Here is a 20726-nt window from a genome sequence, read left to right as displayed (position 1 = left end):
CATACGGTAGGTGGCTAAGAGCCACAACTGCATTCCCAGTCACTAGGGTCCATATTCTGCTATCTTTTCCTTATTCTGTAAGTAGTACCATTGAACTCAATGGGGCTAATCAAGGTAAGGGTGAATCTGGCCCTTCATGTATATTGATTTTCAGCAATGGTGAGGAGAAGCTTCTAGTTCTTGGCATACTGAGCAGGGAAATCATTCACTTCCAGTATGTGGAAGCTTATGATGGAGCTGCTCTTATGATCTGAATAGGATAAGAGAAAATTAGCAGAAAGGTTCAATTGTTTTAGAAAGCGGAAGTTCTCTTAAGCTGCAATTTTAGCTTCTTTCTGGATCTTGTCTCTTTGTTGTTAGAGACTCTGCCCCAGGGTTGTGTGTTTGTATGTGTGTGTGTTGTTTTTGTTTTGTTTTTTAAACCGTTTGCTTAAGTCTACCTCTTTTTGGTTGAGGGCCTCCAGCTGACATCCAGCACAGGAATACTTTTACCAGTATTTCATAATTTCTGTCTTCTCAAAGGGAGGGTTTCTCAATGGATTCTGTGATACTGGTTAGAGCACATCTATATTCTTTATGGCTGTTTCCACTTTAGTTAGAGAGACAGAAGTAATGATATTTAGAATTCTGAAGCACTTTTGGATGGTCAGCCAGTTAGAGCTCAATTGGCTGAGCATTCAGAACTACGTAGTTTGATTGACTGGTGATTCTTGTGTGTTCAATAATTAGATCACCTCATTAGCTTAACATTCAAACTTTTTAAAGGCAAAAGCAGGCTACTTGTACAGAGAGAAAGGTAATGGCTTCTCTTTATTATTATTCAGAGCAGTGAAGTTTAAAACATTATCTTATTTTTTTAAACAATACAATTTTCTGTAAGAAAACAGAACTAGAGACTGCTCCAATATTCATCTGTACAACTGCCAATCTCTCTTGCTGTTTATAGTTTGTTTTTAGAATCTTAGTTTGGACAAAACAAAAACTGCAAGACATATGGTGTTATTCAATCTGCTGACAGGGTCACATTGCAGGAGCAATAGCAGCCTCTGCTCCATACAGATTTAATACACCAAGCACGCTCATGCAATTATACAAGTACTTTAATAGGCCATTTCATTCCAAGAGTGGAATTCACAAGGGGGATTTAGGCACTGCAATACTGAGTGTTGCAGTCCCTATCTTTTAGGCACCTATCCAGCTAGTAGAATTCAGAATGCCAACTTAGGTGCCCAGGCTCTTGATACAATGAAAGGGAGAATTAGGCACCTAAGAATGGTATCTACAAAAGCCAGCAGGCTGACTGGGGAGCCACCTAAGCATGCCAGTAGGAAATAACAAGCAGAGAGGTTTGGCCTAAACAAGAGATGCACAAACTATGACCCGCAGGCCACATCCGGCTGCGGGACCCGTTCTGCCTGGCCCTTAAGCTCCCGGCTGGAGAGGCTTGCCCCCAACCTCTCCCCTGCTGTCCTAGCTCCCTCACAGCTATGCGGCTGTCTCCAACCAGCATGGTAAAGGGGCGGGGAGTGTGGGGGCTGGATAAGGGGCAGGGAGTCCCAGGGGGCAGTCAGGGAAGAGGAAGCAAGGGATAGTTGGATAGGTGTGGGAGTCCAGGGGGGCCTGTCAGGGGGTGGGAATGTGGATAGGGGTTGGGGAAGTCAAGAAACCGGGAGCTGGGTGGAGGTGGTGGTGGTTGGGGTAGGGGGTCCTGGGAGGGGGTGGTCAGGGGACAAGGAGCAGGGGGCTTGGATGGGTCGGGTGTTCTGAGGGGCGTGGGTAGTGGGAGGGGGTGGGGGCCAGGCTCTTAGGGGAGGCACAGCCTTCCCTACTTGGCCCTCCATACAGTTTCACAACCTCAATGTGGCCCTCAGGCCAAAAAGTTTGCCCACCCCTGGCCTAAACCCTGCCATGCAGAGGAAGTTAAGTACCTGTCTCCACTCAGAATTCACAGTTACGAACCCTGTCACAGAGTTAGGTGCCAAAGCCAGATCAGTACTACTTTGAGAAACAGAGAGGAGAAGAAGGAGGTGCCCTTACAAATTTTAACCCAGAGGTTAGAGCATTATAATTTTTTTTACTATAAGGGATCCATACTATGGATAAATATATAAACACATTACCATTTTTTGGATCCAAGTTGATAGGATTACTTCTTGCTTGACAGACAGGAAATTAGACAAATGACAGAAAATGTTTTTGCTATCTATCTTCTAGCAGCAAGAATCTCCACTCATTTTTCTGCCTCACAGGTTTTCAGTGTGCACAGACTAAAGGTTTCAAATAGGAAAAAAAAGAAAAGTAAAATGGACAGAAAATGCTATTTGCAAAACAGTGTTACAGCTATTTATTGCAGAATATTTTTGTCCTGTCTGCTGTGTGTCATGTGTCCCTAGAAAGTGGACTTGGGCTACTAATTGCAGGATTCTGATTTTGCTGTTGTTGAGTGTTGTCTGTTTGCTGCTGAATTAATACATAAAGGAAGACACAGTCATTGTCTCAGCACTGATAGTATCACACAGAATGCTCTTACAGGTGTTTTGGTTTTGATTGTGTTTTTTAAATATATATTTCATTGGTAGATTAATTCTCAGGGGATTTGTGGAAGTTGTAAGCTTTAAGGAATGCTTTGAAAGAACAGAAGGTGGCAGTTTGGCCTCAATCCAGCAAACAGATAAGCACACATGTAACTTTAATCTCACACACAGTCCAAATAATTTCAGTGAGACTACTCACATGCTTAAAATTACATTTGTTCCAAAGTACTTTACTGGATCAGGGCCTTATTGCACAAGAAGTGAGAAACTATTCCAAGCACAGAACTTGGCATGGGAAAAAAATGAAAATACATGAGAGAAGGTTTCAAAGGGAGTGGTGAGGGAGGAATAGTGAAGTGGGTGAGAAGGGAAATAAGAAGAAATGGAACAGGAATAAGAAGATATGCAGATCCTTGAAGATAGGTGCTAGAGTGCAAAATCAGTATTTTTAATGTTTTACTGTTAGAATTTTTCAGTAATACAATGGACATGTTTCATACACTACAATAATGAAGTGAAAGTAGTAGTAGCATAGGTATAAAGTACAGTAAGTAATGGAGAGCTGCAAAGAATCTGTTTTATAGTCTGATCCAGCAAAGCAGTTATGCACATGCTTAAGTATGAGTAGTCTTCAAGTGCTTGCTCATGTTGATTCCAAGCAGGTGTGCACCTGCCACATGCACAGTCATCAGAAGGTTTTTCCCCTAGTGGTAGCTGTCTGTAAGCTGTGGAGCTCCCTGGAGTGCATCTTCATGGCAGTGTATATAGGTCCTTGCCCTACCTGCCACCTCTTCCTTTCCTTTTTTACCGCCAGTGACCGTCATTGGAGCAGCTCTTCTCTTGGTATGGGAAGCAATCCTCTAGTGGACTCTTTCTTGTGGTACCTGTAAATAGTTGAAAATTTTGTATTAGTTAGTTCAAGTAGTTCTTAGTTTAGATAAGTTTCAGTTGAGGGGTTCCCCCATCAGGTTCCCCTCCTGGGGACTGTGGCCTGTCTCAGTTCAAACCTTGTGGGTCTTGTCCGAAGCCTATGCCAAAGGGAGACCCACAAAACTGCTTAAAGTGCTTGGGGGAAGCCCATCAGACTCAAAAGTGCAAAAAATCTTTAGAGGCTTCCGCCCAAGGACTAAGAAGGAGAGGGACTTTAAGCTGAAACTACTCCTCATGGACTCAGCCCTTTGTCCCCAGCTGGTACAGGCGGCATCTGACCCTAAGCCCAGCACTTTGGTGCAGAGTTCACTGGCCTTACTAAGGGAGGCTGCAGCACCAAGAAAGGACGCTGGCTCCAGGGACTCTCGGCACCACCATTCCCTGGTGCCAAAGACCTCCTCCAGTGTGAGTGCCTAGCACTGTTCCCATTTTCCAGTGCCACACAGAAGAAGGAAGACTAACAGAGGTCGCTCTCGCACTAAAGCAGTGGAGTGAGAAGGCACCAGCGGGGTGCATCCTGCACCGGGACACTCTGATCTGGCTCCGACTCAGCTGGTACCATCGACCCTGGCCTCACAGGAAGGTCCGTTGAGTCTGGTTGTAATGGACTCCCCAGTGCGGGAGTGTCAGGAGGACGACCTAGACCTTCCCTCCATGTCAGACACCTTTGAGACAGATAGGGACCTCATAGTGATGACGGTGCAGTCCCCTGCACAGGCACCAGCACTGCAAAGAGGCACCCTGCCCTCTAGGGGCAAGCCGGCGATGATGCGGCACTGCTCACCCTCACTTCGGCACTGCTCCCTGGCACTGTCTTGCTCTGCACTGCCTGGGTTGCCAGGGTCTGAGTCCTCGTTAGACTTGGAGGTGGAATTGTATGCCTCTAGGCGAAGCTGGCGCTGCTGTCTGCACTGCTCCAGACAAGAGGAAAGGCAGCCATTGCCTATGATGTCATGCCCCGCAGTGGCAGGCGCCAGCTCAGTGGCCCTTCTGGACCTCGTGGACCTACCACTAAGCCCAAGGGCCCTGGTCCAGATCCTTGTCAGTGCTTTTGGAGGCATGGGCCCCTCCATCATCAACATCTGTAGTCCGGGAGCCTCCGTGAAAACAAGAGATGGGCATGTAGGCCAGCACTGAGACTGCAGCAGGACCCGACACCAGGGCTGGTACCGAGATGGGCCTGGGCCTGGAGACCAATACCATACAGGGCATCTTGGTGCAGGGGGATCCCACAAGCCAGAGGGTCAGGAAGACCCAGTGCCCCTGTGTGCATCTTCCTCATCCTCCCCTGATGAAGTGGTGGTGGGCGTATCCACTATGCTGTCAGCTATGGACAACCAGGAGTTGATCAGAAGGGTGGCTCCAAATTTGGTCATGCAGGCTGAGGTAGTGTCAGAGGAGACTGACCCCATGGTTGTCAGTCTGCTGCTTGAAAGACACTGAGAGTGGCTTTGCCTCTCCATGAAGACCATTCCATAACACTAGTAAAGCATTCTGGCGAACTCTCGCCTCTCTTCTCTCCCCCCCCCCCACAGCTAAAAGGGTAGAAAAGAACTATTTTGTGTCTTCAAAAGGGTATGAGTACCTGTTCACTCACCCTCAGCTGGGCACTGTAGTAGAGGCTGCCAACCAAACGGAAAGGCAAGGACAACTGGGATCGACTGCTAAGTCCAAGGAGGCGAAGAAGCTGGACCTCTTCAGTAGGAAGTCCTTAGCCACTATAGTTTTAATTCTTGGAACATGTCCAAATTTCAGGAGCTACTTATGGTTGACTCCCGATCGGAGTTTGCTGACCTCTTTACAGGCCTCCCTAGATTCGGCAGACTTGGTAACCCATACCATGGTGACAGCCATAGCCGTGAGAAGTTGCTCATGGCTTCTGGTGTCAGGACTCCCGCATGAGGTCCAGCAGACCATTCAGGACTTGTCTGTCGACTGTGTAGGAATCATCTCGGAGCAAACTGACACTAAGCTCCACAGCCTAAAGGACTTACTGGTCCCAGGGTCTTTGAATGCCATCCCCCCCAAAGGAAGCATTTTAAACTGCAGCCCGCCCCTCGCTTCTACCCAGCTCCTCCTAGACAGGACTATAGTAGGAGGCAAGGCAGGAGTAACAGACAGAGACCCTCTCAGTCCTCCTCTAACCAGGATCAGGGCTCAACAAAACAGCCCTCAACCTCCAAGCCAAACTTTTGAAGGCACTCCTGGGGGCGACGCACCAGTTCAGATCCCAGATCCTGGCCCTCCCTTCATGAATAATCTATCCCATTTCTACCTTGCCTAGGCACAAATTACCTCAGACCAATGGTCTTGAGGACAGTAGAATTGGGATATTCTCTCCAATTCTGTTTCCTCCCACCCTCCTTCCCTGTCCCTCTTCTCACAAGCAGCTTCTCATGCAGGAGGTGCAAATGCTCCTACAACTCGGGGCGGTAGAGGAGGACCCTCTAGAATTCACAGGTAGGGGGTTCTATTCCTGGTATTTCCTAATCCCAAAGGCCAAGGGATAAAGTGCTGCATGGTCTCTCAGCTTCTATTATCCCCTCCCTGGACTGGTACACTGCACTTGACTTGAAGGATGCATACTTTCATGTCCTGTCCCATCCAACTGATGATTCCTTCATTTGTGGACAACAACACTCACTCTCAGTTTACGGTTCTCCCCTTTGACCTCTTGGCGGCCCCTCAGATGTTCACCAAGTGCATGACTGTTGTGGCAGCCTTTCTGCAGAAATGTCAGGTTCAAGTATTCCTGTACCTTGACGAGTGGCTAATCAAAGGCCACTCCCGGCACTGTTCTGGTCTCAGGTCCCGGTCTCGTTCCCGGTACCGGTATAGCGCCCGGTACCGCTCTTCGCTGCAGCATACAGACAGACTACCCAGGGATGGAGACCATTCTCAGGGGTTTTCACTCCTCCTTGGCCAGCTTGCCATGCATCTGTCATCCCATGCGGATAGTGCTTCCTATGCACAGGACCGTGACTTAGATGTCCCCAGCCGTGTCTTCCAAGAGACCCAGGCTTAAGACCAAGGACCTCATCAGTGGTCCTTCTGGACGCCTTGGGCATATCACCAAGTCCAAAGTGGACCTCCAGTGGCATCACGCTCTGTACCGTCGGAGCACCGGGTGCCGGAGGCTACTGTTAGCCGCCCTCCTCCTGCGGGTACAGAGGATGCTCCCATTCAGGCACCAGACCCTCTGGTGCCACCGGAGCCGGACGTCGCCCAAGTCCATGACACAACGGAGGACCCGATTGTCCCTGGCCTTTTCTCTTCCTCTTCTCCAGATTAAGTGGTGGTGGGGACATCCTCCTCGGGCCCTCCTCCAATTGCCCTAAGGTCACATCAAGACCTCCTGAGACCGGTGGCCCTGAATATGAGCTTCCAGGTGGAGGAGGTTCTGGAGATAGAGGACCTGGTGGTAGATATTTTGTTGCTGACACTCCCACAAGGGTGGCCTTACCACTTATTTGGACGATCAAAGCGAAGGCTGATACCATCTGGCAGTCTCCAGCATCTATTCCGCCCACGGCTCGGGGAGTTGAGAGGAAGTACATGGTGCCCTCTAAGGAGTACGAGTACCTGTACGTACACCCTGCTCCCTCATCGTCCAATTGGTTAACGAAAGGGAGCGCCATGGCCAGCAAGTCCCTGCCCCAAAAGCAAAGGAGGCTAGATGCATGGATTTATTGGGACGTAAAATCTACTCTGCGGGGGGCCTCCAACTCAGGGTGGCAAACCAACAAGCCCTGCTTAACTGCTATAACTGTAACACCTGGACTGCGGTTGAGAAATTCACAGAGTTAGTCTCCCAAGACTCACATCAAGAGTTTGCGGCCATTTTGGAGGAAGGAAAGAAGGTGGTGAGAACTTCTCTCCAGGCCTCGTTAGACGCAGCCGACTCCGCAGCCAGAACTCTGGCTTCAGGAATTGCCATGAGGCGAATATCATGGCTTCAGGTGTCAGGCCTTCCACCTGAATTGCAGCATACGATACAGGACTTTCCCTTCGAAGGTCAGGGCCTATTTTCAGAAAAGACTGACCCTAGGCTGCAGAGTCTGAAGGACAATAGGGTGATCATCCACTCCCTTGGGATGCACACGCCGCAGACTCAGCGCAGACCCTTTGGGGCCCCAGCCTCAGCGCCCTTACCCCCCGCCTAGACAGCGGCAGGACTTCGGCAGGAGGTGTGGCCGAGGCAATCATAGACGGCAGTCTGGACCCCAAGGGGGTCAGAATAACGGCTCTGCCAAACCACCCTCGGAACCTAAACCAAACTTTTGAAGGTGCACCCGAGGGCGACGTACCAGTTGTTCAACAGGATCCTTTCCCTCCCTTTTGCAACCTCCTTTCTTCTTTCCTCTCTGCGTGGACCCAACTAACTTCAGATCATTGGGTCTTATGCACGGTAGAATTTGGATACTGCCTTCAGTTTATTTCGCCCCACCCCCCAACCTCGTCCCTCTTCAGAGACCCCTCTCACGAGCAAATCCGTTTGCAGGAGGTACGGTCCTTCCTTGCCATGGGAGCTTTAGAGGAGGTACCCGAGGACTTGAGGGGCAAGGGGTTCTACTCCCGCTATTTCCTAATCCCCAAGGCGAATGTAAGTCTCAGACCAATTCTAGACCTGCGGGGACTCAACAAGTTCTTGATAAAGTTGAAGTTCCACATGGTATCCTTGGGGACCATCATCTCATCCTTGGATCTGGAGACTGGTATGCCGCCCTCGATATGAAGGATGCGTATTTTCACATTGCCATTTATCCTCCGCACAGATGATACCTCAGGTTTGTGGTCAACCGTCAACATTTCCAATTTACAGTCCTTCTGTTTGGCCTCTCCACAACCCCAAGAGCGTTCACAAAATGTATAGCCGTAGTCGCTGCCTCCCTCCATCGTCGACGCATACATATCTTCCCGTATCTCGACGATTGGCTCATTCGCGGGACCTCTGAGACCCAAGTAACATGGCACGTGGGCATCGTCAAGGACCTATTCATCCAACTAGGCCTGATGATCAACCTAGAGAAATCTACTGTGGTTCCCACACAAAGAATGGAGTTCATTGGGGCCATTCTGGACTCCAATCTCGCCAGGGCCTGCTTACCACAGCTGCCGTTTCACGCAATGATATTGTTTATACAAGGCCTACAAAAATTCCCAAGCACTTCGGCTCGAACTTGTCTCGGCCTCCTGGGTCACATGGCTGCCTGCACGTTGGTGACCAAGCATGCCAGGCTATGCCTATGTCCCCTTCAAACTTGGCTCTCCTCAGTATACGACCCAGGGAGACACAATATAGACAGGATCCTCACGGTTCTCCCGAGACTCCTAGGCTCCCTCGACTGGTGGTTGACGCCGTCCCTGGTGTGTGCAGGGATGCTGTTTCATCCACTCCAGCCTTCTATGGCCCTGACAACGAATGCGTCATCTCTCGTCTGGGGTGCTCACCTCGGACATCTTCGCACTCAAGGCCTTTGGTCATCTCAGGTGCTGGCCTTGCACATCAATGTCTGAGAGTTGAGAGCAATCCGCCTTGCGTGCCAGGCGTTTCAACAGCATCTGCAAGGCCGTTGTGTCTCAGTGTTCATAGACAACACAACGGCCATGTATTACATAAACAAATGGGGGCGACACAGTCCTCCCCCCTTTGTCAGGAAGCCATTCAACTCTGGGACTTTTGTATAGCCCACTCGATAGACCTGGGAGCATCCTTTCTCCCAGGGGTTCGGAAGAGTCTGGCGGATCAACTCAGCAGATCCTTCCGCTCTCACGAGTGGTCAATCTGTCTGGACATTATTCATTCTGTTTTCCGGAAGTGGGGATTTCCCCACATCGACCTCTTCGCTTCCCGCGAGAACAGGAAATGCCAGATGTTCTGCTCCTTCTAAGGTCTCTCCCCGGGCTCGATCTCGGACGCTTTCCTGATACCGTGGATGAGCCAACTGCTTTACGCCTTTCCACTGTTCCCGCTGGTTCACAGGGTCCTGCTAAAGCTCCACAGGGACGGAGCTCGCTTGATCATGATTGCCCCAGCGTGGCCCAGGCAGCACTGGTACACCATGTTCCTCGACCTGTCGATAGCCAGCCCAATTACCCTGCCTCTTCACCCTAACCTCATAACTCAGGACCATGGCAGACTTCACCACACAGACCTGCAGTCCCTTCACCTCACGGCATGGCTCCTGCATGGTTGAGCCAGTCAGAGTAACGCTGCTCTGCTTCAGTACAACAAATACTCCTGGATAGCAGGAAACCTTCCACTCGGTCTGCGTATCTGGCCAAGTGGAAGCGTTTCTCCTGCTGGTGCAAAACGCAAAATGTTACTCCCGCCGAGGTCTCGATCCCCACCTTCCTGGACTACCTCTGGTCTCTCAAACAGCAAGGCCTAACAGTACCATCATTGAGAGTGCCCTTGGCAGCCATTTCTACCTTCCACCCAGGGGAGAGTGGCCATTCCGTGTTTTCACACCCTATCGTTTCCAGGTTCCTCAAGGACTTGAAGCGCCTATACCCACAAGTACGCCGCCCTGCCCCTGTCTGGGACCTCAACCTGGTCTTAATCAGACTTATGTCTCCACCATTCTAGCCGTTAGCAACTTGCTCGCTGCTATACCTGTCCTGGACGACAGTTCCTCGTAGCCATTACATCGGCCAGATGAGTCTCCGAGCTTTGGGTGCTTACGGTGGACCCACTGTATACTGTGTTTCACAAGGACAAGGTGCAGTTGTGACCACACCCAGCGTTCCTCCCTAAAGTGGTATCGGCCTTCCATATCAATCAGGACATCTTCCTTCCGGTCTTCTTCCCGAAGCCACACTCATCACAATGGGAGCAACAGTTGCACTCCCTAGATGTCTGTAGGGCGCTCACATTTTATATCGAATGGACGAAGCCCTTTCGTAAATCGCCCCAACTCTTCGTCGCAGTGGCAGACCGAATGAAGGGCCTATCTGTCTCCTCCTAGAGGATCTCCTCTTGGGTGACGGCGTGCATCCGCACTTGTTATGACTTAGCTCATGTTCCCTCGAGCCATCTCACCGCACATTGTACCAGGGCTCAGGCTTCATCTGCTGCCTTCCTGGCTCATGAACCAATCCAGGAAATATATCGTGCAGCTACCTGGTCCTCGGTCCACACCTTTACCTCACATTATGCTCTGGTTCAACGGTCAAGAGATAATGCAGCCTTTGGCTTAGCAGTTTTGCATTCTGCAACATCTCACTCCAACCCCATCGCCTAGGAAAGGCTTGGGAATCACCTAATTGGAATCGATATGAGCAATCACTCGAAGAAGAAAAGACGGTTACTCACCTTTGTAACTGTTGTTCTTCAAGATGTGTTGCTCAAATCCATTCCAAACCCGCTTTCCTTTCCCCTCTGTCGGAGTAGCCGGCAAGAAGGAACTGAAGGGCCATTGGGTCAGCAGGAGTATATATCCGGTGCCATAACGGCGCCACTCCAGGGGGCGACCCAGCCGACCCACCGAGTGTTGCTAGGGTAAAAATCTTCCGATGAACGTGCACGTGGTGCGCGCACACCTAATTGGAATGGATATGAGCAACACATCTCGAAGAACAACAGTTACAAAGGTGAGTAACCGTCTTTTTCTCACCATAGGTGCCATCATAGAGGAACTCAGGCAATAGCCCACCCCTAAGGCACGAAATTGCCTGAAGCTGTTTGGCCATTTGGCCGCAAGCATGTAGTACGGCACACTAGGCTGCGGCTCCATCCCCTTCGGCTTGGCTGGGCTTGGTGTACAAGCTGAACTGAGACCACCTAGACAAGCTGATCACACTCACTCCCCCAGTTATCAAGTCCCTCAAGTAATGGCTCAACCTGCAAGCAGTGTGTGTGGGAGTATCCTTCTCCAGACCCCAACTCTCACAGTCTCTAGTATCGGACGTGTTGGCAATAAGTTGTGGGGAGCACTTAGGAAGACTCAGGGCCTCTGGTCCCAGGCAGAACTTTCACTGCACTTCAACGCCTGGGTGCTAAGAGCGGTCACCTTGCTTGCCAGACGTTCGAGGCCCATCTGGAGGGCAGATGTGTATCGGTGTTGACCGACAACACGACAACTTCAGCCAGGAGGGTGTCTGAGTGTAAGGCCTTAACATTGGAGCCCCCATACACGGTTTTCTATAAACTGCACCTGGCCCTACTCCCAAAGGTAGTTTTGCAATTCCACGTGAAGCAGGACATTTTTCTTCCTGTATTCTTTCCTAAGTTGAAAGCTAGCACCAGGGAATGAATGTTCCACTCTGTGGATGTCATGCAAATATTAGCCTTCTACATTGAAAGAATGAAGCCACTTCGAAAACCAACGCAACTCTTCATTGCAGTTGTAGAGCAGATGGATCGGCTTCCAGTATTGTCCCAAAGGATCTCTTCTTGGATCATGTCCGGACCTGGGTGTGCTATGATGTGGCAAAGACATCTGCCCCTGCACTGATGGCACGCTCCACAAGGGCGCAGGAATCCTCAGCGGTGTTCCTGGCACAAGTTCCTATTCATGACATCTGCAGGGCAGTTATGTGGTCATCAATCCACACCTTTATGTCACACTACACCATTACAAAGCAGGCCACAGACGATGCAACATTTGACAAAGTGGCACTACAATCAATGATTTCATTAATTCCGACCCCGCCTCCTGGGTAAGGCTTGGGAATCACCTACTTGGGATAGACATGAGCAAACACTCGAAGAAAAAACAGTTACCTACCTGTCATAATTGTTGTTCTTCAAGATGTATTGCTCATGTCCATTCCAAGACCCACCTGCCTCCTCTTTGTTGAAGTATCTGGCAAGAAGGAACTGAAGAGGTGGTGGGTCGTCAGTGACTTATATAAACTGCAACGAAGGCACGATTTTAGGGGGCTCCACAGCCGATCCGATAGGTGCTTCTCAGGGGAAAAACATTCTGACAACTGTGCACGTAGCCTGCGCACCTTCTTGGAATGGACATGAGCAACACATCTCAAAGAACAGCAGTTAGGAGAGGTATGTAACTGTTTTTGTTACTGATATCAGTACATTTTGAAATAATTTCCTCTAAAATGAACACATTCTTGGATTTTCCAGAGCAAGTCTGATCCAAGATAAATTGTACTATACATACTGAAAATGTGCTTCTATAGGAAATACTGTTAATTTTTAAAAAGTATTTTTTGTATCAGATAGCCCCTGACTTTTTTTTTGTTTTGTTCTAGATGAATACATTCATTCATAGATTTTAGGGGCAGACAGAACCATTAGATCATCTAATCTGACCTCCTGTATATCAGAGGCCATTAAATTTCACTCAGTCATCTAACCTTCTGTATTGAGCCCAGTAACTTCTGTTTGGTTAAAGCATATCTTCTAGAAGGGCATTCAGTCTTGATCTGAAGACAACAAGAGATGGAGAATCCACCACTTTCCTTTATTGTTTGTTCCAGTGATTAATTACCCTCACTGTTTGAAAAAAACAAAACAATTGTGCCTAATTTCCTATTTGAATTTGTCTGGCTTTAACTTCTAGCCCTATTGCTTCTTGTGAAGCCTTTCTCCATTAAATTAAAAAGCTCTTTAATACCTGGTATTTTCTCTCTGTGATGGTCATTATACACTGTAGTCAAGTCACCTCTCGGTCTTCTGTTTGATAAGCTAAACATATTGAACTCTAAATCTTTCACTGTAAGCCATTTTCTTTAGCCCTCAAATCATTTTATGACCCTTTTCTGCATCCTCTCCAGTTTTTCAACTTCCTCTTTAAAATGTGCGCACCAGAGCTGTGTGCAATATTCTATCTGTCTCACCAGTGCTATGTACAGAGGCAAAATCACCTCCATACTCCTACTCATTATTCCCCTGTTTATATACCCAAGGATTGTATTAGCTCTTATTGCGACCGCATTTGGGAGCTCATGCTGAGTTGCTTGTCCACTAAAGACCCCTAAATCATTTTCAGAATCACTGCTTTCTAGGATACATTTGCCTATTCTGTAGGAATGGCCTACATTTTTGTTCCTAGATGTGCTTTAATATAACCAAATGCAATATTATACATTTTGTTTGAACAGGCCCAGCTTACCAAGTGATCCAGTTCACTATGCATGAATGTTGTATTCTCATCATTATTTACTGCTCAGCCAATCTTTATGCTATCCGCAAATTTTATCAGCAGTGATTTTGTATCTATTTCCAGATCATTAATAAAAATGTTAAACAGCATCAGGCCTAGTACCGATCCCTATGGAATCCCACTAGAACAGGGGTGGACAAACTTTTTGGCCCAGGGGCCACATAGAATCATAGAATATCAGGGTTGGAAGGGACCTCAGGAGGTCATCTAGTCCAATCCCCTGCTCAAAGCAGGACCAATCCCCTCCTGCACCCCAAACCCTGCATCCCCACCCCGGAGCCTGCACCCCCAGCCAGAGCCCTCACCCTGTCCCGCAGCCCAGCTCCCTGCCCCAACCCAGTGAAAGTGAGTGAGGGTGGGAGAGAGCGAGCCACCAAGGGAGGGGGAATGTAATGGGGGCAGGGCCTTGGGGAAGGGGTGGGGCTGGAGTGTTCGGTTTTGTGCGACTAGAAAGTTGGCAGCCCTACTGTCTGATGACAGGTTTCACTGCCTTCACCCTTCTCTGGGTAGAACCAAGCAGTCCTACCACTTAGGAAGGGTCTCTGGGCTGCAGCCCACACTGCGTACTGGCCCAAATGAGTTTACCACCTGTAAGGCCTCTTTCTCTGGGAACCTCTGACCAGTGGCTGATTAAAGTGACTCAAAATAAAACATTAATTGTTCACCCACAGATATGGGGAAAAGGGATAACACAATAAAAGGCCTATTAAACTTCCCTTAAAGTTGTAAGGAAAGAATAAAGTTTTTTAGGTGAGACCACCAGTCTCCTGAACTAGCAGAGAGAGAGAGTCCCTGCAGCATTCTTGGAGACTCATCTCCAACTGCTGATGCCCATGCACCCCTCTCTCCCTTCTCTAGGTCAGGATCTCTAATGGTTTAATGAACCTTTGATCCTAGGCTTGGGCGTGGGAAAAATTAACCTGCTTGCCTGGTTGGTATCAGGACTGGGGCAGGGGGTAGGGGCTGGGGGAGAAGCTCAGGGGTGCAGGCTCCAGGTGGCGTTTACTTCAAGCGGCTCCCGGAAGCAGAGACATGTTCCTTCTCTGGCCCCTATGTGGAGGCGTGGCCAGGCAGCTCCGCATGCTGCCCTGTCTGCAGGCACTGCCCCTGCAGCCCTCATTGTAGTGCTGGAGGGGGGCCATGCCACGGCTTCCGGGAGCCACGTGGAGTGACCTCTGACTCTGCACCCCAGCTGGAGTGCCAGAGCGGAGCTGTGTGGCTGCTTCCGGGAGCCGAGTGGAGTGGCCCCCGACCCTGCTCCCCAGCTGGAGCGCCAGAATGCCGGAGCAGGGCAAGCCCCAGACCCCACTCTGAGCTTGAGGGCTGGCTCAAAATGGCTGGCGGGCTGGATCTGACCAGTGGGCTGTAGTTTGCCCACCCCACACAAGAAATACTCTCATTAGATGGTTATTTGCTATTTACATCTATTTTTTGAGAACTGACAGTTCTTAATCCGTTTAATGTGTGCTCGATTGATATTATATAATGCAAATTTTGTAATCAGAATGTGTGTGAGCCTAAGTCAAATGCCTTACAAAAGGCTAAGTATATTACCTTTATGCATTTGTCTTTATCAACCAAACCAGTAGAAGTGACTGCAGAGGAAGCCTGTCATAAACAGATAGTTAAGGGTTAATAGAACAGGAGTACTTCATGTCTCTTTTGACTGTAAAGGGTTAACAAGTTCAGTGAGCCTGGCTGTCGCCTGACCAGAGGACCAATCAGGGGACAGGATACTTTCAAATCTTGAGGGAGGGAAGTTTTTGTATGTGCTGTTAGTTTTTGGTTGTTGTTCACTCTGGGGGCTCAGAGGGACCAGATGTGCAACCAGGTTTCTCTCCAATCTCTTTGATACAGTTTCTTATAGATCCAGAATAGTAAGTACTAGGTAGATAAAGCGAGTTAGGCTTATGTTTGTTTTCTTTATTTGCAAATGTGTCTTTGGTTGGAAGGAGTTCAAATGTGTATTTGGCTGAAAGGAGTTCAAATTGGTATTTTGCTGATAAGATTTTAATTTGTACTTGTATACTTAGGCTGGGAGGGTATTCCCAGTGTCTATAGCTGAAAGACCCTGTACCTGTTCCACTTTTTAAATTTACAACGATAAATTTTACTGTTTTTTCTTTCTTTTTAATTAAAAGCTTTTCTTGTTTCAGAACCTGATTGTTTGTTTTTTTATTCTGGTGAGACCCCAGGGGACTGGGTCTCGATTCACCAGGGAATCGGTAGGGAGAAAGGAGGGAAGGGGGAGAGAGGTTATTTTCTCTCTGTTAGGATTACTTTCTCTCTCAGGGAGAGTCTGAGAGGGGGAGACAGAAGGCGGGGGAAAAGGTGAATTTTCCTCTCTGTTTAAAGATTCAGGGAGTTTGGATCACAGTGATCTTCCAGGGTAACCCATGGAGGGGAAGTCTGGGAGAGGCAATGGTGAGGGAAAGGGTTTACTTTCCTTGTGTTAAGATCCAGAGGGTCTGGGTCTTGGGGGTCCCTGGGCAAGGTTTTTGGGGGGACCAGAGTGTACCAGGCACAGGAATTCCTGGTTGGTGGCAGTGCTACAAGTACTAAGCTGGTAACTGAGATTAGAGGAATTCATGCTGGTACCCCACCTTTTTGGACGCTAAGGTTCAGAGTGGGGAATTATACCATGACAAAGCCAAAGCAAGGACTACTGCACTGAGGGCAGAAGGTTAAAAATGGTATCCAGCTGAGGTGACCCCTACCTCCAGCACATTCTTGGACCCAGAATTATGCAAGGGAGACCCATACCACCTGTGGGGCACTAGGACCCATGTAATGCTTCCTTTCCTTTCCACCATCTGGCATTGGGGGGAAAACTCTGGGAGGAATCTGTCAGGTATTTCAGGTAAGAGCAGTTGCAGAAGCAGCCAAAGCAGTGACCTTCAGACAGTCATAGAACTTTCTACACTTTTGACTGGACTTTCTGTCCTGTACTGATTGGCTGCTTACTCCAGTGCTCCCCTTATCCCTCCCTCACAATCACTTCACCTCAGATTCACTCCACCCTGCCCCTCTTATTCTCATCTGCCCTGCCCTGTGTGCCTTATCTCCCCTCTCTTCAATGTCCCCTCTCCCTTCAGTTTGCCTTCCATTTAACTTATTCTTTTTAACACCCCACCTCACCCCACAAAATGATGGGACTAACATGTTCGCTGCCATCACACAGTTCACTGTGCTTGTGTTCTGTCTATTTTCCCCACCCTGTGTCTGTCTTGTCTATTTATATAGTAGCTGCCTTGAGTAGTTTATAGTCTGTTAACTTTTTTTCGTACAGTGCTTAGGAAAACGCAGCCCCATTCTTGTTTGGTCCTTAGGCACTACTGTAATAAACGTTATTATTTAGAGCTGTCAGTTCATCACAGTTAATGCTTGTGAATAACTGAAAGCAAAATTAACATGTTGATTTTTTTAATGTGTTAATTGCATACTGTTGGGTAGGGTGGGAGGCATGGGCTCTGGGGGGCTGAAGCCTCAGCCCTCAGTTCTGGAGGGTGTGTTGGTGTGTGTGTGTGTGGGGGCGGGGGGGCAAAGCAGCTCAGCTCTGGAGGTGGCGGCGGGGTTAGAGCAGCCCCAGCCCCAGCCCCAGCCCCAGCCTGCAGCTTCCCAACCTGCAGCTTCCCAGGTGGCGCGGGTGGGAAAGGGGCTGGAGCCCCAAGCTCTGTGCTGGGCTGAAACCCCATGCCAGGCTGGAGCCCGTATCCCCACACCTCTAGAGGGGCTGAAGCCCCAAGCCCTGAGGAGGCTGAAACCCTGAGCCCGACACTCGGCTGAATTCCAGAGTCCCCAGCCCTAACCCTATATCTGAAAATTTAGAAAATCCAAAAGTATTTAAATAAATTATATTCTAATATTGTTTAACAGTGCAATTAATCACAATTAATTTGAATCACTTGACAGCCCTATTATTATTGTTATTATTATTTTATTATTATTAATAATCCTATCAAAGAATGAAATCAGGTTTGTTTAAGACCTATATTCTATTATATATTTACCCACAAAAGCTGGGTGTATAATATTCAGTGAAGTCTTGCTTTTTCTCTTTTATGGCAGGTTCCCATGGATGGATTCAGTTATATTCCTAAAGCATCCTATCCTAGGCTCACTTGTGGTTTCTGCTATAATAAATAAGACATTTGGAGCTATGAAGGTGTCTTCACTCTCTATGTATGGAGTGTATTTGTAGCTGAGTCAGTCCCAGGATATTAGAGAGATGAGGTGGGTGAGGTAATATCTTGTATTCAACCAAGTGGCTTTAAAGCTTGTGTCTCTCACCAACAGAAGTTGGTCCAATAGAAGATATTACCTTAGTCCAGTAGTTTTCAAACTTTTTTTTTCTGTCGACCCAGTTGAAGAAAACTGTTGATGCCCGTGACCCAACAGAGCTGGTGATGAGGGGTTTGGGGTGCAGGGAAGGGCTCTGGGCTGGAGCAGGGGGTTGATGTGTGGGAGGGGGTCCAGGCTCTGGGCTGGGAGTGCAGGCTCTGGGGTGGAGCCGGGGATGAGGGGTTTGGGGTGCAGGAGAGGGTTCTGAGTTTGGGAGGGCTCATGGCAGGGGATTGGGGTGCAGGGTTGGGGTGTGGGCTTATTTTGGGCGGCTCCCAGTCAGTGGCGCAGCAGGGGTGGTAAGGCAGGCTTCCTGCCTGTTCTGGCACCGCAGACTGCATTGCACCCTGGAAGCAGCCAGCAGCAGGTCCGGCTCCTAGGTGGAGATGTGCAAGCAGCTCTGCACAGCTTTCGCCCTCAGGCACCACCTCCCCCAGCTCCCATTGGCTAGGAACCAGCCAATGGGAGTGTGGAGCTGGTGCTCGGGGTGGGGGCAGCATGCAGAACCCCAGGGCCACCCCGCCTAGGAGCTGGACCTTTTGCTGGCCGCTTCTGGGGCACAGCGCTGTGTCAGAAGACGACGAGACTAGCCTGCCTTAGCTAGGCAGCAAGGCTGACAGGACTTTTAACAGCCTGGTTAGCGGTGCTGACAAGAACTGCCACAACCTTGGTTGTGACCCGCAGTTTGAAAACCACTGCCTTAGTTCCTGTGAACAGGCATTCTAAGGCCTGGTCTACACTGGGAGGGGGATCGATCTAAGATACACAACTTCAGCTATCAGAATAGCATAGCTGAAGTCAACGTATTTTAGATCGAATTAAAATTACTTACTTTGCATCCTTATGGTGTGCCGCAGCTCCCCTGTCAACTTTGCTTCCTCCTTTCGCCGAGCTGGAGTTCAGCAGTCGATGGGAGAGTGATCGGAGATCAATTTATCGCATCTACACTACGCGCAATAAATTGATCCCCGATAGATCGATCGCTACCTGCCAATCCGGTGGGTAGTGTAGATGTACCCTTAGTGACTAGATCTGTTTTGATGAAGGGTTATTCCTTGGCTGCTCTAGTTTTAAGAGGTTCTAATTATTGGATAGTTATGGTCAGATGTTACCTTTCACTTAAAATTGGTACATTCCTGAGGACAAAAAAAAAAAAGAGTTTCTGGAATTCTTCAGGGAAGAAGAGAGGGCATCCAAACATTACCTTAGGGCTTCCTTTGATATTTCAGTCACAATGGTCTTGTATACCTCTGTCTCCATTAAGAGATGTTCCTGGCTCAGGAGTTGTAGTCTTACTGTGAAGGCCCAGGCTAAAATTGTGAATTTGTCTGACTCAGACCTGAGGGTCTATGCCTTCAGAAGACAAGTTCTGGGAAAAGATGAAATCCACAAAGTCTCTGGCCAGGTCTCTGAGCTCAAAACTATTTATTTCCATACAAAATCTTACAGATTATCTAGGGGTCAGATATTACAATCTTCCTTTGGAATTGGCCATCAGCCCAGCAAAGATCGAAATAATTTTGGAAGCACTTCTTTTCCCATCAGAAGAAACAAAGATGTCTTAACTTTTGCTTGCAGAGTGCTGTTTAACTCTTTAAACCTATCTCTGCTTTTTAAATGAAATCTGCTAAAGCAGATGGTTCTTCCTAATCTGATTTTAAAAAAAGGCTTTAGAACCAGGTTCAATCACATCAGAGTGTAACAATGGCTGTAAAACTCAGGTGTTTTAACTCTGTCAATATGGCTTCTGTCCACACTGTACCATTTCCTCAAATTGTTATAAAAAATAATTTCAGAAGCACTTGTCAAACTGGCTGGAAAGAGTTATTGCTCCAGCTAAGAAGTGGTTTCCCAGGGCAGTCAAGGTTTTGGATACCTGTTTTGCACTTGGCAGAAAAAGCAAAATGCAGTAATAGATCTCCAAATATGTTACTCCAGAATACTACAGCTGCTACAAAATAAGTTGTAAATATTTGAACTGAGACCTCATTAGCTGCAAAATTGCAGCAGAGAAGCTACACCGTTGTATTTTGGGAAGTTTGCTGCAAACTTTTTCTTACAAAGAGCTATTATAGATAAATACTGATTTTTGGGACTTAATGAATAATGCTTTCAACCATAACAAGATAACTAATACTTCTGGGTAACAGTGTTTAAAAAATGATTTACCTGACTTTTTCCCTGGCTCTCATTTAAAAAAATAAAGGGGGAGGGTGCAGGGGAAAGAGGGAGGGGTATGGCTGGGATTCCATTATTGCACAATATTGAGGTATGGTGCTTTATTTTTAAGGATCCCCCTCATTACTACCTTTCCAGCTTCCCAGAAAATACTTTAATTGCTCTCTTCCTTATTATTTTCTTCTATACATTTCTGATTTTTTAGCAGTTTTTGAATTCAGATGGGATTATACAGAAAAGTACTACTCTGTTGCCAAGGTCGTTTGTTTTTCCACTCAATCCATCCAGTCCTTTATTTTAATATAAAAAGGGGTATAATCAGACCAATTTATAAATCCTAGATTAGCTTTTTTGACCGAATTAGCCAAGGTGCAAGAACTAAAATCATATCAATCCTGGCATAAAATCTGTGAGTAGCAGAATAATACATATAGTCCCTGACATCAACATTCATCTGATGGACATCCTCCAGATTCTCATTTTCTAAGTGATATGACAAATTTGCACTTGCTCTTCTTGAATGCCCTCTGTGTACATTCAATTGATCCAAAGTGGAATTAAGCACTTCATTTAAATCTCCTCCAGAATAATATCCCCTTCCCTGAAACTTCCT

At 47.9% G+C, this 20726-nt stretch overlaps 1 protein-coding gene across 4 annotated transcripts in view; it reads left to right on the top strand.

Moving 5' to 3' along the window:
- The window catches only part of TTBK2 (tau tubulin kinase 2), a 215266-nt gene that overhangs the window by 60434 nt on the left and 134106 nt on the right, over nucleotides 1-20726 (top strand). The window lies entirely within an intron of this gene.

The sequence above is a fragment of the Gopherus evgoodei genome, chromosome 4, assembly GCF_007399415.2.
Source record: "Gopherus evgoodei ecotype Sinaloan lineage chromosome 4, rGopEvg1_v1.p, whole genome shotgun sequence".
NCBI classification, from domain to species: Eukaryota; Metazoa; Chordata; order Testudines; family Testudinidae; genus Gopherus; species Gopherus evgoodei.
The sequence above is the reverse complement of the archived record's forward strand: the minus strand, read 5'-3'. Positions and strand labels throughout refer to the sequence as shown.